Source organism: Bidens hawaiensis, unplaced genomic scaffold (assembly GCF_021521415.1).
Source record: "Bidens hawaiensis isolate Kalapana, Puna unplaced genomic scaffold, B.hawaiensis_p1.1 tig00025176_1, whole genome shotgun sequence".
NCBI classification, from domain to species: Eukaryota; Viridiplantae; Streptophyta; class Magnoliopsida; order Asterales; family Asteraceae; genus Bidens; species Bidens hawaiensis.
Window position 1 is genome coordinate 284,730 of NW_027494002.1, and position 14,297 is coordinate 299,026.

The window sequence follows — 14,297 nt, forward strand, 5'->3', positions numbered from 1 at the left end:
TTCTAAAATTACATATATGTTCCGTAAGACTTTGAAACGGATAATATCCGTGCTCTCTAACATGAATGGCCGTTAAGTTTTCCAGTTACTTGGATGTGAAATTACTAAGTTACCCTTAATGCTAAAATATGTGTCTTTTAGTTAAAAACTCGGCTATAGCCACCACCCACAATTCTTATTGCCACAAGCTTGTGTCCTTGCCAATTTTAAGCGCCCTCCCTCGAATGCATGTATTCTAATAACACTTGTCACGAAGTTACTAAATCCAATCTTCCATGAGATACTTATTTTTCTTTTTGCTAAACTCAACATTTACCAATAACATTTATCGATGGTTATGACTATAACGGTTCAGAAAGATTTTGCGATGGAATCCAAAGATTACGTAGGAAAAGAACATGTACTTTGTGTTGCAATATGGTTTTACAAAAGCTTTTTACAAGATGGAATTGAGGTGCTTTTTTGAAGATAAGCTTTTTAAATACCGTATAAATATGACAACACATGCTCTATTTATGCAACTCATGTAACATTATAGTATGTACATTTCTAGGGTTTTTAGATATAGAAATATATGCGTACATTATCTTTTGAACGACAAATAAATAATGTAAAAGAGCATCTAGAGGTTGCAAAGTAGTAACTTTAAATCCTTACAAGTATGCCAATAACATAATGATTAAGTGGTATAATGTTTATTCTTCATGGCCGGGTATTAGTGGATTCAAATTATTGCAAATATTAAATTTGGTGAAATTTTATGTCTTGACAAGAAAATTTGCTCTTACAGATAAAAAAAACTTAGGCAATTGATCTTATATTAAAAAAAAAAAAAACTTAGGCAATTGATCTTATATTACAATGACATGAGGGTGATGGTTAAGACTTAGAATCTTTAATGTCTTATGTTTAAAACCTGACTTAATGGATGTTTTCTCACAGTAGTGGGCATTCTCATTGTTGATATATTTTGAGTAAGTCAAGTCTGAAGTGTTAAAATCAATATATATGAATGATTGATATCCTGTCTTAATAAGCGTCACTCAGTTATTAAATGTAGTTCTAGTTAAGGAAAATAAAAATCTAAGTACATGGTTCACACATTAACAATGCATTCCACCAATTTCAATACCCTTGGTCAAGATTTATTTGGAGAGTTCTAGGCATAATTAGTGGGGTTTTGGTCTTTCACGAGCAACCTAGAATTTTCTGGATTTCAAACACAATAATTCCATGTTGTTGGCATTGGTGATCTGAGTGAACTTGAATCTTAAACATCTGATAACAAACATTGTCTCCATTTTTATAGTGTAGTTGCCACGACCTCCATTTTTCCCACCCATCTTAGTCGTCACGTTTACCACATGACACCCTCACCACCACCATGAGATCTAGCATGATTACTTCCATAATAACAATACCATCTCCGGAATAACATTATTGGTGGAGTTGATCATACCAAATTGAAAACTAAGACAGGCCAAGATGACTCAAATCATTTCAAGGCTAGCTTGTTACTAAGATCATGTAGATTGAAGAAAATGAAAATAATCAACTTTATATTTACATATTCAAGAAAAAAATGTAAACTCATCTAAATCACTACAACTATATTAACAAATTGAAAGAAAGAATTTTGATCCAAAAAGAACAAACAAACAAACATGGTTATCTAACAATTGAAGCAACGGTATGAGCCCACAACTTTAGATTATCTTTCATGTCAATCTCATCTTTGACAACAGGAATCTCCCACTTCACCATTTGTGAATAAGCTTTCTTATCCTCTTTCTTCTTTATTAACTTTCTATCCAAATCCTCCCATGCTTCTGAAAGATAAGGCCTCCTTTCATTATCATAATCATTATCAACATCATCATCATCATCAACATCATCATCTTGATCTTGATCTCTTACTTCTCCTAATCTTTGAAGGCCAGGAATTATCTCAACCAAGCTTGAATCTTTAGAATCCTGTTCAGAAAACACAAATCCCATATCCATGAACCCTTTTAGCTCCTCAAACTCAAGGTCTGATAAGCTCTTGCTCATCCCATGTCTTCTCTTCTTCTTATGTTTTCTTTCCATTTCATGATCATTGGTCTTTTCTGCTTCTTGTTGTATAACTATAACTTCTTCAACTACTTGCTCTTGTTCTTGTTTTTGTGTTGTGAAATCTAGTTTCCCAGAAGGAATAGTTTTGTGGACTGAGTTGGGAGAGAAGAAGGAATTAAAACCATAGTTAAAACTGCTTCCAATATCCTCACTTTGTGACCTTACAAGTATTGATCTCAAGCTTGAGAATCTAGGCTCTAATACATCCGTTGTTTTCGCATACGAAACATTCGGTTTTCCCTTCAAGATTTCATAACTAAACCAGTAGGAATCAAAGAGGCTTATCACATGTTCTGGATCCGTGAACATATCAATAATATATTGGAATGCTTAAGAAGAAAGATAATATGCTGGCAATATGTGAGAATTTCATCATGGTGGGGTTTATATATACACTAATACACATCATGTATGTGTTTGTTTAACCGAAATGACTAAAATACCCTTATACGGTTAACTTCGGGGGTTGATAACACGCTTAAAAATGAGGATTAAGTGGAGCTTTAACATCTTTTCTATGCAAAGTGATTACTTTTTAATTAAGTACACGTTTTAATGGAAATTACACTCGAATAACATTAGGTTATAACGTTAGAATATTCGTATATTTGGAGACACGGGATGCCTTTTGATTTTTAGAAGAAGATGGGCTGCCATACACGTTGACTAATTAACCCATTGTCATTTTCAAATAATACTGCACCTGTTACATGTGAAGCGTGATGTCAAATTTTAAATGATGCTATAAGTTATTTAATGTTTAATAATGATCAATAATATAATATTCCGAAATTATTTAAGGTGTGGTAGGTATAGGTTTCTCTCTTATCCATCTAGTGTTTTGAGTGTTGGTGTGGACCGCCAGTTATATAGTTGGTCCATTAAACGAATTTGAACCGGTTTGTTTAAAACGGTCGAATACTGTCCTACTGTTGAACCGGCGAACCTAACTTATTTTCACTATTTTATTCATTTATTCGAAATCTCACTTATTGATTATTTTCTAAGCTAGACACCCTATTTTTAATTAATTAAAGAAGTTCTATATATTTTTATTAATATTGCATATCGACCATTAATTAATATCCAGTTTGATAAAGATTGGGGTCAACTTCCTTCCTCACCACGTATTACAAAGTCATGCATAAAGTGTATACTATTGAAATATGATTCTCTTAATTAAATAAAGTATTACGATGTTATAAACAAAATTACATAACTCATGCATCATACAGCATACTATAATATTTCTATTTCTGTTGCACAGCATTATAATTAAAAATCATCTATAAGTCTACAACTAATAGTCTAATAGTTAATTACCTAACCACCGGAACAAAGAGCAGAATAATTAGAGGGGAAGGCGTCTACACATAATTAAAGGGAAGCCTGTTATTCTTTCTTTGGACCAAGTTTTCTACAACATATATATAGGTAATTTGGCCCATATAGTGTTACTGTTATTGTTTGATGAGTTAAACATCTAATGTAAAAACAATTTCTATTGTGAATATGCGGTTAAAATTATGAGTACGCCACTAAAGCAAATGACAATCATATACAAGAAACATGATCAAATACATTTTATTCTTAACATGAAAACGGTGAGAACCAATTTGCGGTTATTATTTAGTTTATTTTTATAGGTGTTTGCTGTTATTTTTTGTTCGTATTTGCTAATTTTTTATTATGAGACGTTATAAGTATTTGCTGAATTATATTTTTGTTATTATTAGATGTTTTCTTTTGTTGTTACAAATATTAGTTGGTATATGCTGTTATTATTTTGTTTTTGATTTTGATTATTTTGTTGTAATTTTTAGCTTCTTTTCTTTGTTATTATAAATCATTGTTTATGTAGATTGGTATTGCAGTTGGTATTGTTTCTTACGTTCTCATTTTTTTAAAAATTGACATTATTTCCTATGTTCTCATGTTAAGATTAAAATATACATGAACATTTCCATCATATACAATTACTCCTTAGTAACACATAAATGTCATGGAATGACTTTTGATGTTCAAACTAATTTAGAAAAGATTATAAAAAACTAGCTAGGCATACAAAATCACACCTTTAATTAAGAATTTGCAAACCACACAACAAATAGATACTACAAAGTACAAACAACATTTACATGAGGCATATGTTGTCCAACAAACCCAATATCGGCACGAGATTTCAACATCCGCCACCTACATGTATTCCAAGTCGCACCACCTAGATTTCAACATCCACGCCCACATATTGCGTACCTAAATTGAGATGCCAAGCACACCCAAAACTGAACACTGCCCTATCAAGAACATGAAATACAAATTTTAATGATCTATAATTTACCACGTACTTCTAGACGTACCACACACATTAGTATGCATTTGACCAAATATATAACGAGTACTTCTCTCGCTCTTACGAGTGAAATGTGCTTTTCCAAACTGTCACTTAAACAAGATTTACAAACATTAAACACTTTCACAGATCGTACAGCAGAAAGCATGCAATATAATAATGATTAATATATAGAAGAAGATAAGGACTAGGTGTATTAATCCGCTGGTTACAGTTCACCTTTACAATCTTTTAGTTTATGATAAGTGATTTTAGAGATATCATACAAGTTTATGGAATAAGGCGAATATATATTTAAGAATTTAATTTCTGATGTACTTCCAACGTACCAATATCTTTTGTCTACAATTTCCAATCTGCCAATATAACTTTTATTAACGTGTTGGGTTTCATCCTCACTCGCTACCATGTCCAATATGAAATTAGTGAATCACCTCATGCACACTCTTGTAGTTTGGTCCTGCGCGCTATTCTTTCTCAGGAATATTTTTTTGGGTTAATAATTAGGATTCAGCTAAGTACTCCTACACATCTTCTAAAATTTCTGCTACTTCTGATTTCTAAACAGTTCGTATGGGAGGCAAGCTAACTCGGCAAGTTTGATTGGATGGCAAGCAACCGGCCTCCATAGAGTTTGGAGATATATATATTAAAAGTGACGTGTTAATTAGTTTTGTGAAAAAAGTTACGGGGCTCGCTTGTCACCCAAGCGAGCATAATTTCCAAGTTCGCTTGCCTTACTGTTGCTCCAAAAGTATTCTCAAAAGTCAGAACTTACATGAGTTCACATACATTGATAGTAAGTGTCTATTTGTGCATGACCTTTCAAAAAACACCTAGGTAAAATTATTCTAATATACGGAATACGTTTTTTCATTTGTGGGATTTCTGTTTACCACAATATATCCAATATCTTTAAAGGTATTCTTGACTTTGCACATTCGTATCGGATGCAAGAAAGAAGATATTGCCTGATTCATCTTAGATAACAAGAAGCAATTACAGGTTCAAGAATAGTTTATATGCATACACTTCATTAACATATTTCTTATTTTAGATAGTTAGATGAGGACAATTTAGATAAGATAAAATAAGTACAACTTTAGCCACCAGTATCAATTAAATACTCGTATAGAATAAGCATTGAATTCTAACGACAAGTACACATGGGCAACTTCTTAAGCCTAGTTATTTTTCTATTGTGAGACTTTAACCTTTGATCATCACTTTAAGAAAGAATACATTTATCCAATAACTTAATACAACTTGGCCATATAAGTTATTAAGTTTTAAGTACACATGGAATATATATCTAGCTTTGGCCTGAACTCTTAATGAAACGACTATAACTAGAATATTTTCATTATAGTTTTATGAATACAATGTGAACCCACATATATATTTAAATAGCTATCCCAAGTTATACACATGGTTAAGTCGTCACCCAAAGTAACATTACATCTAATCTAAATATTCTAATAAAATATAATCGTAACCCAAAGTAACATTACATCTTATCTAAATATTCCGATAAAATATAGTCGTGACCCAAAGTGACTTTTAAGCACATTTTTTGAGCTCCAATTAAACAACTTACAAAACCATATATATTAGTTTAAAACATATATGTATTACAAACACAAAAGGCAACAAGTATTTCGTCAAATATTGGTTATTTTTTTCTTTAAAAAAATGCTAGCCCTCGTTAGAATGATCGGAAAAAGTCGAGTTATCTTTGTTTTCCGACGTATCTTCATATAGGCTCCTCGAGTTATTCTTCCTCGTCGCTAGCATCATCGGCATCTTTAGTACCATCCGTATCAAAGACGTCAATGACATTACATATGAGCTCTTCTTTCTCATTCACTTTTTTCAGTCGTTAGCAGTTCACCCTTTCAAGATAATTGAATTTTTGTAATATACATCTCTCTATTTATATATTTCAAAATATCTAATTTTTACGAGAATAAAGAGAGCTTACGTACATAAATCGATTAGTTTTTTTTATCACTGGTACATTTTTTTTCAATTTTTATTTTTTAAAAAACTTTGTTTGTTAAATACCCAAAAAATCAATTAATTTATTTATAAATATGTTTTTTTCAAAATTTAAATGTTTGCCTACATATATGTAACTTAAGCGTAGCTAATACCATACACATGATTTGTATATGTGTATGTTCTAAAAATATATGAAATTTATTCATATTCTATTTTAATTTAGGAGATACAAATAAAGATTAAATTTCAATCATAGGATATGGTCATACACTCATTTGAATAATCAAAGGTAGGTTATCCACTACCACTAGGCCAGGGGTGTTAGTTTTAAGTGGCATAGGAAGATGTTTCTTCATCTATGTTATAGTCTTGTCGTTAAGATACACGTTTGGTAAAAACTATAGTATCTTGTATAAGGAGTCATTGTTTGGAGATTTCTTGTTATACATGATGAAAGAAATTTCCCAATCAAAGGTTTAATGTCATCATCACCTTCCTATGTGTAAAGGATTTTTCTTTTAGGTTGTATTATAATTAATGAGCTTAGTGGGGCTTGCTACATGGAATCACGCTCAACAATATATCACTTTGGGGTGTGAGTGGTAAGAGCGTGAGTGTACTTATGAACATTAGCATTTGTTAATTTCTTTTTAATTTTTTTTATAATATTAGTTATAACATATATTTTATTTTTGTCAAATAAGTTTTCACACATTGGCTTTAAGAAATTGAAATACAAGAATTATATCAATCATATACGACCAAATACCCGTTGCAAATAAGAAACCACCCGTTATTAGTTTTGTCACAAACAATTTATAGCAAATGCCAAAGTCAATTGTGACGAACTGTTTTGTTGCTTCAAACACATTAAGTTCATTTTTCTCACAAAATCGTCACAAAGTGATTAGCGAGAATTTTCTTTCTTACAGCAAAATGAATTGCGCAATCTATTTCAAGGGGCTTAGCAACGATTTTACAGCCACCAAAATTGGATTATAGTAGCGAAGAGTCTAGACAATATTTTAGACAATATTATATGCATTTATACATTTATATGTCGATTTAAACACTACTTTTTTAAAATTCTTTACCAGTCATTCATGCACAAATAATAATGATGTCTTAAAATTACAAACATTGTTCGAAGTCAAAACACATACACTATTTTGTTTAACTAGAACAACACTAGACTCAATTGTAACCCTTTGTTTTGTTAATTTACACTTTGAATGGATCTCAAATTCTCAATGAAGATAATATGTTTATTTGAGGGGCAATTTTCAACAAAATTCTAACTAGATAGGTCATTTTAAAGTGGAGAATCCCTATCGGCTCGATCTAACCTAAGCATTTAATGTGAAGACATGACAAAATCAGTGGATCGTCTCTTGGTTACTTGTGATTTTGCATTACTCATTTGGTGTCAAAACTCAAAATTCATGTTAAGTTTTTTCTCGTTCATGAGTAGCTATGCGATATTCATGACCATTTTTTGGTTCAGGCGATACGAAAGCGGTTTAAGATTCGACTCCAAAAGGTCATCAACAACCAAGAAACTAAAGACATAAAAAGCTAGCTCGTTTCTTTGGATAAAGCCTAGCTAGAGCAAACCTCTAATTCTTAAAGTGGTCAAAATTTGGTACTACCATTTTGTTAAGTTTCCATTGTAGCATTTTATTCTCGGGCAACAGCTTTCTTGTTGTCATGGGCGGATCCAGCATACAAACGGGTGGTTCCCCGGAACCACCCGAGTTTCGAAATAATAGTGTACGGATATATAGAAGACGCGTAGGAACCACCTTATAAATTAAGAGGAAACCACCTAAAAAATTCCTGGATCCGCCACTGCTTGTTGTAACTTGTAAGCTTAGACTTTAGTATAAATTCCTCCGTCGTGGTTAAAAGATTATCAAATTCGTTCATGTGATAAAAAGCAAAAGTAATATCGATTTACTATGCAAAAGTACATATTAAATACAGCACTAAAAGCAAAGAGCTAGGTAATCGTGATGGGGCTCATGATTATTTTAATGTACAAAACTCGTAAATTACAGATAGGACCATCCAAGTTAGCTAATTAATATAGACTTTAATCATGTTGTTCTGATCAATAACTAAATATTATTTTATCCTTCAAATATAGAACAATTGGGCATCGGCCATTAAAGAATAAATTAAAGAATAAGTTGAGTATTCCTTTAAAACATGAGAGTTGTAAGCTTGAAATAATAAATACTAAAATAAGTTGAAGTTTAATAATTCAAACTTTAGTTGTTCACAAATGATAATTAATATTATCATTTTAGCCGATGATTTATAACTTTCACTTTCTTTGTCAAAAGAAATCACATTTGTGTAATCATCATAAATTTACACATGCATTCACCTAAATTCGTTTACAATGATGATTATGAGCGAAATAAGGAAACATAGCTTAGTTAGAACCAAATATATTGAGTGAAAATCAATTATAAACCAAGTGTAAATCTATGATAATTATGTGAAACAACATAATTAAAACTTAGGAGTCTTGTCAGGATGGATTATTCTTGATATTATAGTTTAAATTAAATTATAGAAATCATATATTTTTATATTAACATAGAGAGAGATACTTGTAAATTAATTGATTAATATAATGTTCATGAACTGTAAATATTTTTGTTTACTAACTGATGATTCACTTACTCCATTGTAGCATATATTATAAATCAACTAACTAATGATTCACTTACTCTAGAGTCAAAAGAGAAGATGACTAATTACCTGAAACACTTTATCACCCAGATAAACTTTTGAATTTGGTCTATAGATTTTCTGGACAAGGAAAGTTTGTTAGAAGAACAAAGAAAGATCTTTATAGATTAAAAAACATTTGAAGAGTTTATTTGTGAAATATTTGTTTTATATTTATAAGAATGTTGCATTGTCTCTCAATTTAAAGCAATCAAACATGGATTGTTGGCTCTAATACTAATATTTAAAAGAATAGGATTGCGCCTATTTAACCATGAAACCGTGTTTTGTATGTAGTGACGGATGTCTTGTACATGAAACCTTAATAACCGTCATAACTCATAGTATACGCATCATAACCCTGGTTTCTTCCAGGGTTGATGTTTGTAACTCGATCTATGATAAGTGCTCTAAGATCAATCGTTCTTCATTCATTGTTTATGATAATGAATGATAAAGATCAAGTAAGTTAAATAAATATTAATTGATGCAGTAATAAACTAATGAGTTTTTTTAATCCTTTTATCAGTTTTATAATCACAAACACCGTCTCAACTCATAAATTAACACGATTCCATGGTTCAAGCAAGCCGGTCTTCACAATAGGTTGTTTCGCTGATCTTAATTATCAGAAAGACTAAACAACATAACAAACAATATTGACAAGAATAAATCCACAAACTTATGAACCACTCTAGCTCAAAGTAACCCTAAAATGAAATAACAATCAAACAGTACTAGCTAGGTGGTCACGCACATGAACATTTGAATTCATAGATCATAAATCTTGTTCCATCCTAAACTAAGTTCTCGCTTCTCAATTTCTTGTTCATGATTAATATCCATTCCAAAGACTACATAATAATAATATATATAACAAACAATAATGCTAATAATATTAAACCCACACATAGAACACCATCTGACCTTTTGATCATGACTTGAACAACAACACACACTTGAATCTGGTCAGAACTGTGGCCGGCTTCCCATGTTACCAGACCAACCACCACCGTCCTCCGGCAACTGAACATTGGTCATATTAAGTGGCAAGTTAAAAAACGGTAAACCCATAGACGAAGGGTCCGGAAAAGGTTTATTAATATTATTATTATTATTACTCGCCGTTCCATTGCCATCTCCACCGCTAACTGCGGCTGTGTCATCTTCTTCCAACGGCAGCCTCTCATACGCAACGTTAGTGAACGAAGCAGCAATCACAATAACCGGTCCAGAAGCAATCAAAGCTCCGACAACATTCCCACCGACAACTTGTCCTTGTCCACCAGCTAAATATATAGTCAAACTAGTGGCACCGGGTGGTGCTGGTGGTGGAAGGAACGATCCGGATAATGATAATATTTCAAACCGGCCTTGTAAAGTCAACACAGATCCGGCAGCAGCAGGCTGCCGTAGGCTGACGTTGTTGACAGTACCGGAGCCGCTAACAATACATAACCCACGTTGACGTTTTCTCGCGTAGTCAGCAATGGATTCGAATACATCACATCCGTTGCTTATTTCAAGGATGTGTGCTCTGAGAGTGTTGGCACTTTCTCTAGTGATGATGACTGGTGGTTTTGGTTTGTTCTTGGACCCAGGTGGACGTCCACGTGGCCTCCGGCCAAGGGCATCTCCGTTGCCGGAGCCTGGAGTGTGTTGGTTGTCGTCTTCTTCGGAGTGGTCTGCCGGGATTTGGAGGTGGAGAGGTGGACGGTTTTGAAGGTTTTGAAGGGAGAAAGGTGAGGTGGAACTGGTCAAGTCTAGATTGCTTGACATGATAATAATAATATTATAGATATAGATTTAGAAGAAGAGAGAGATCTAAAGGGGGAGAAATTAACAAGAAGAAAGAGATGATGATGAAGAAAGAATAATAAAGTAAACAACAAGAAGGTGGTATTAATTTTAGTATTTTATGATTTCAAGAGAGAGAGTAGAGAGAGAGAGTGGTGAGCATATGAGTTAAGACAAAGGGTTGAATGGTACTTTGGGGTGAACAGAGGGTAATAGTAACACCTGACCGATCTTTTGTTTTTAGGGTTGAAACTATTTATTGTAAAGAAAGGAAAAAAAGAAAGGAGTTTCCTGCAATTTTGTTTTATTGACCAATCTTTATTAGAAGATAATAATAATTCTAGGGATTTATTTATATATACATTCTTTTTAGTATAACCCCAAATTGATATACTATGACTCTACATATTGGAGTGGATATGCCTATAATTTTTGTTTGCCATGACAATGTATGTATATGTATATATTGTTAGGTTGTTTTAGAACTTAGGTTGTTTTAGAACATCATAGTCATAGTAACTTAGAGCATCACAAGTGAATGAAGATTGTGAGAGGAGAAATGGAGAAGGGAGGGCGTTCGTGTGCGTTATTACGGTCATGCTAGACAATGCCAACCATAAAGATGTTATATTTAATCTCTAGATAAAACAACCATTGTACATGTACGTGTATAGCATTATTGGCTAACCATACTCAACAAGTTGAACACTTGTTTACATTAATTACACCTTGCGGCTTGAACGAGGGAAAAATGAATATTTAAACTGGAACGGAAATCAATAAACAATTATCGTGGTGTGCTGCTGTTTTACCGATTGGTACATATACAGACACGGTAAAATTGCACAACATGTTCATCCTGAAACTTATTCATCAGGATGAATGACGCACATGACCGGTGTAAATATAAAAGAAGCTGAATATTCAAATTGGAACGAGAAATCAATAAACGGTGATTATGGTGCGTTGGTGTTGTACAAATTAGTACGTAGATACACAACATTAAAGTTGTTACAACAACGTGATACTTTTCATTAGGACACTTGACACACATGATTGATGTAAACATAAAAGAAGCGGTGTCACCTTGATCAGGGGTGCCAATGTACCTATTTTATTGGATTGTCTCACGTTTCCCTTCTTATTCAAGGAAACTTCAAGATGAATCAGGTACCAAGCTTTTGATTAGTACGACATATTAGTTCAGACAAACGAATTAATAGTGAGAGAGAATAATTAAAACTTACGGATGTAATAGAAGTGAAAAAGGTAGATTTTTGAGGAAGTTAGGATAACTACATAGTTCCTTTTGAATGTTATGTGGTAGAAAGTGTGAAGGCCAATTTGTTGGGAGGGGGGGGGGGGGTTGATCAACAAGACCGACAATAGCCGTATCCGAATATAAGAAGAGACCAATTGAATTTCAAGTTGTCGATTTTGTTTTACTGAAAGCCTCTTGATGAGGCAAACCAATCCATGTTTCATCGGCCCTTTCAAAATCATTGCTCGAGTGAAAGTAAGTCATCAAATAAGATTACTTGGGGATTTCTATCACTTTCCATGTATCGATTGGAATTACATGAGTGTTTTTGGTATTATTGAGAGACTTGGGGATGTTCGTCTTACAATGAGTTCTAGGATATAATGTTGGCTAAACTAATTTTATTGGTGGTTAACCTAATAAAAAAAGTGCTAAGGAAATTGTAAACATGCTGAAAGTTATGTAAAATTTATATGTTCCATATATTGTTCAAAGTGTACCAGATTGTAAACTTCTTGAAAGTCTTGTAAACTTCCATAAATTGTTCAAAATTCTTGAAATCGATTAACCCATCACCATACGGCTGTCCCAAAATCTCCTGCGAGCAACAATCAATATGGTGTCCACGTGCAATTATCTGAAAACTTTGTGTTTATACCCCAGATAGAAACATCATGTTATTAATGACATGGGACGAGTACCAACAAAACATGCTCAAGTTCCATCCCACAATAAGTGGCTTCAGATTACAACCTTCCATAGTGTTTTGTTTCCTATGTTTTCCCCCACCACTCTTGTTTTCTTTCTGTGATCTACTTTCCACGCTGATCCGACAAACGATAGTCATGCATTCATCGATAGCAATTGACCGGGTTTCACAACATGAAATTATACTATGACGTTAACAGATGTTTTGTTTAACCATTTGTTGTTGACTCGTTTTATAAATTTGATACTATCACAAAGCTAATCTCCTTCACAATTTTCATTATTGAATCCATTTAGACGGTTAAATATTATATGCTTAAATATCATAAAGTTTTTTTTAATCATTAGTATTGACCAGACTTATAATCCATTTAGTTTTGTAATGCTTAAAAGTAAAAGGTACACATATTTTATAATACATTAATTAATGTTCGTAATATTCACAAGTCCTTTTTAATATTCACGAGTCCGTTTAAATATTCACAAAGTCTCGGTGCAGGGGAGACTATGGTTATCTTGAGGAGTGTGTCGTTACATAAAAAAATTAAGGGAAAGAAAGAAACTTTTAGGAATTTCAATGTCAAGAAAAGAAGCATGAATAATAATAATAATAATAATAATAATAATATTATTATTAATTTTATCGAACGACTATATTTTTTTTGGTACTCTACAGGGTTAGAACTCATGGCCATCTGATAATATAACTAACAATAATAGTAAAGCTTTCTGTATAGTATTATCGAAGTGTTAAACAAAATTTTGTCTTTCTTTTAATGAGAATTATAATATTAGAGAGTTTGGACCGAGAGGGGGGAGGAAAAGAGTTCATGACTAAACACGTTAATGCAAAGTTTTCAAAATAACGTTAAAAAATCTTTGACTTCAACTTATCATATACGAGTATACTTAACTAATTCTTACAATGATTATACCAATTATTTTATCTTAGATGGACTAATTAACTCTTACAACAACTAATACTGCCTCTAGATCTTTACTTTTTACTGGAGAAAAATATATTTATGTAGATATCTTGATACTAGTTCGTTACAAGCGCTATGATATATTTTATTTTATGGAAACCTCATTTTATATATATATATGTGTGTGTGTTTTTCACACTTGCATTGATTTTAAATTTTTGATTGCCTAGGTTACGCCAAGTTGCTAAAGTTTGATGTGACAAGAACTTTAAGGGGATCCAAGATCTCTAGGTTACAATAATAAATCACTGGATTGGCTTAACTTCAGTACTGTCTTTCACATCTTCCTGACTTGTTGACGTGTGTGTTTTAATCAATCAAGGTTAGTAAACTGCTT

General features: G+C 32.5%; 1 pseudogene; it reads right to left on the minus strand.

Moving 5' to 3' along the window:
- Positions 1-10,032: 10,032 nt before the first annotated feature.
- Positions 10,033-11,315, minus strand: LOC143570941 (AT-hook motif nuclear-localized protein 23 pseudogene; annotated as a pseudogene).
- Between the last annotated feature and the right edge of the window lie 2,982 nt (positions 11,316-14,297).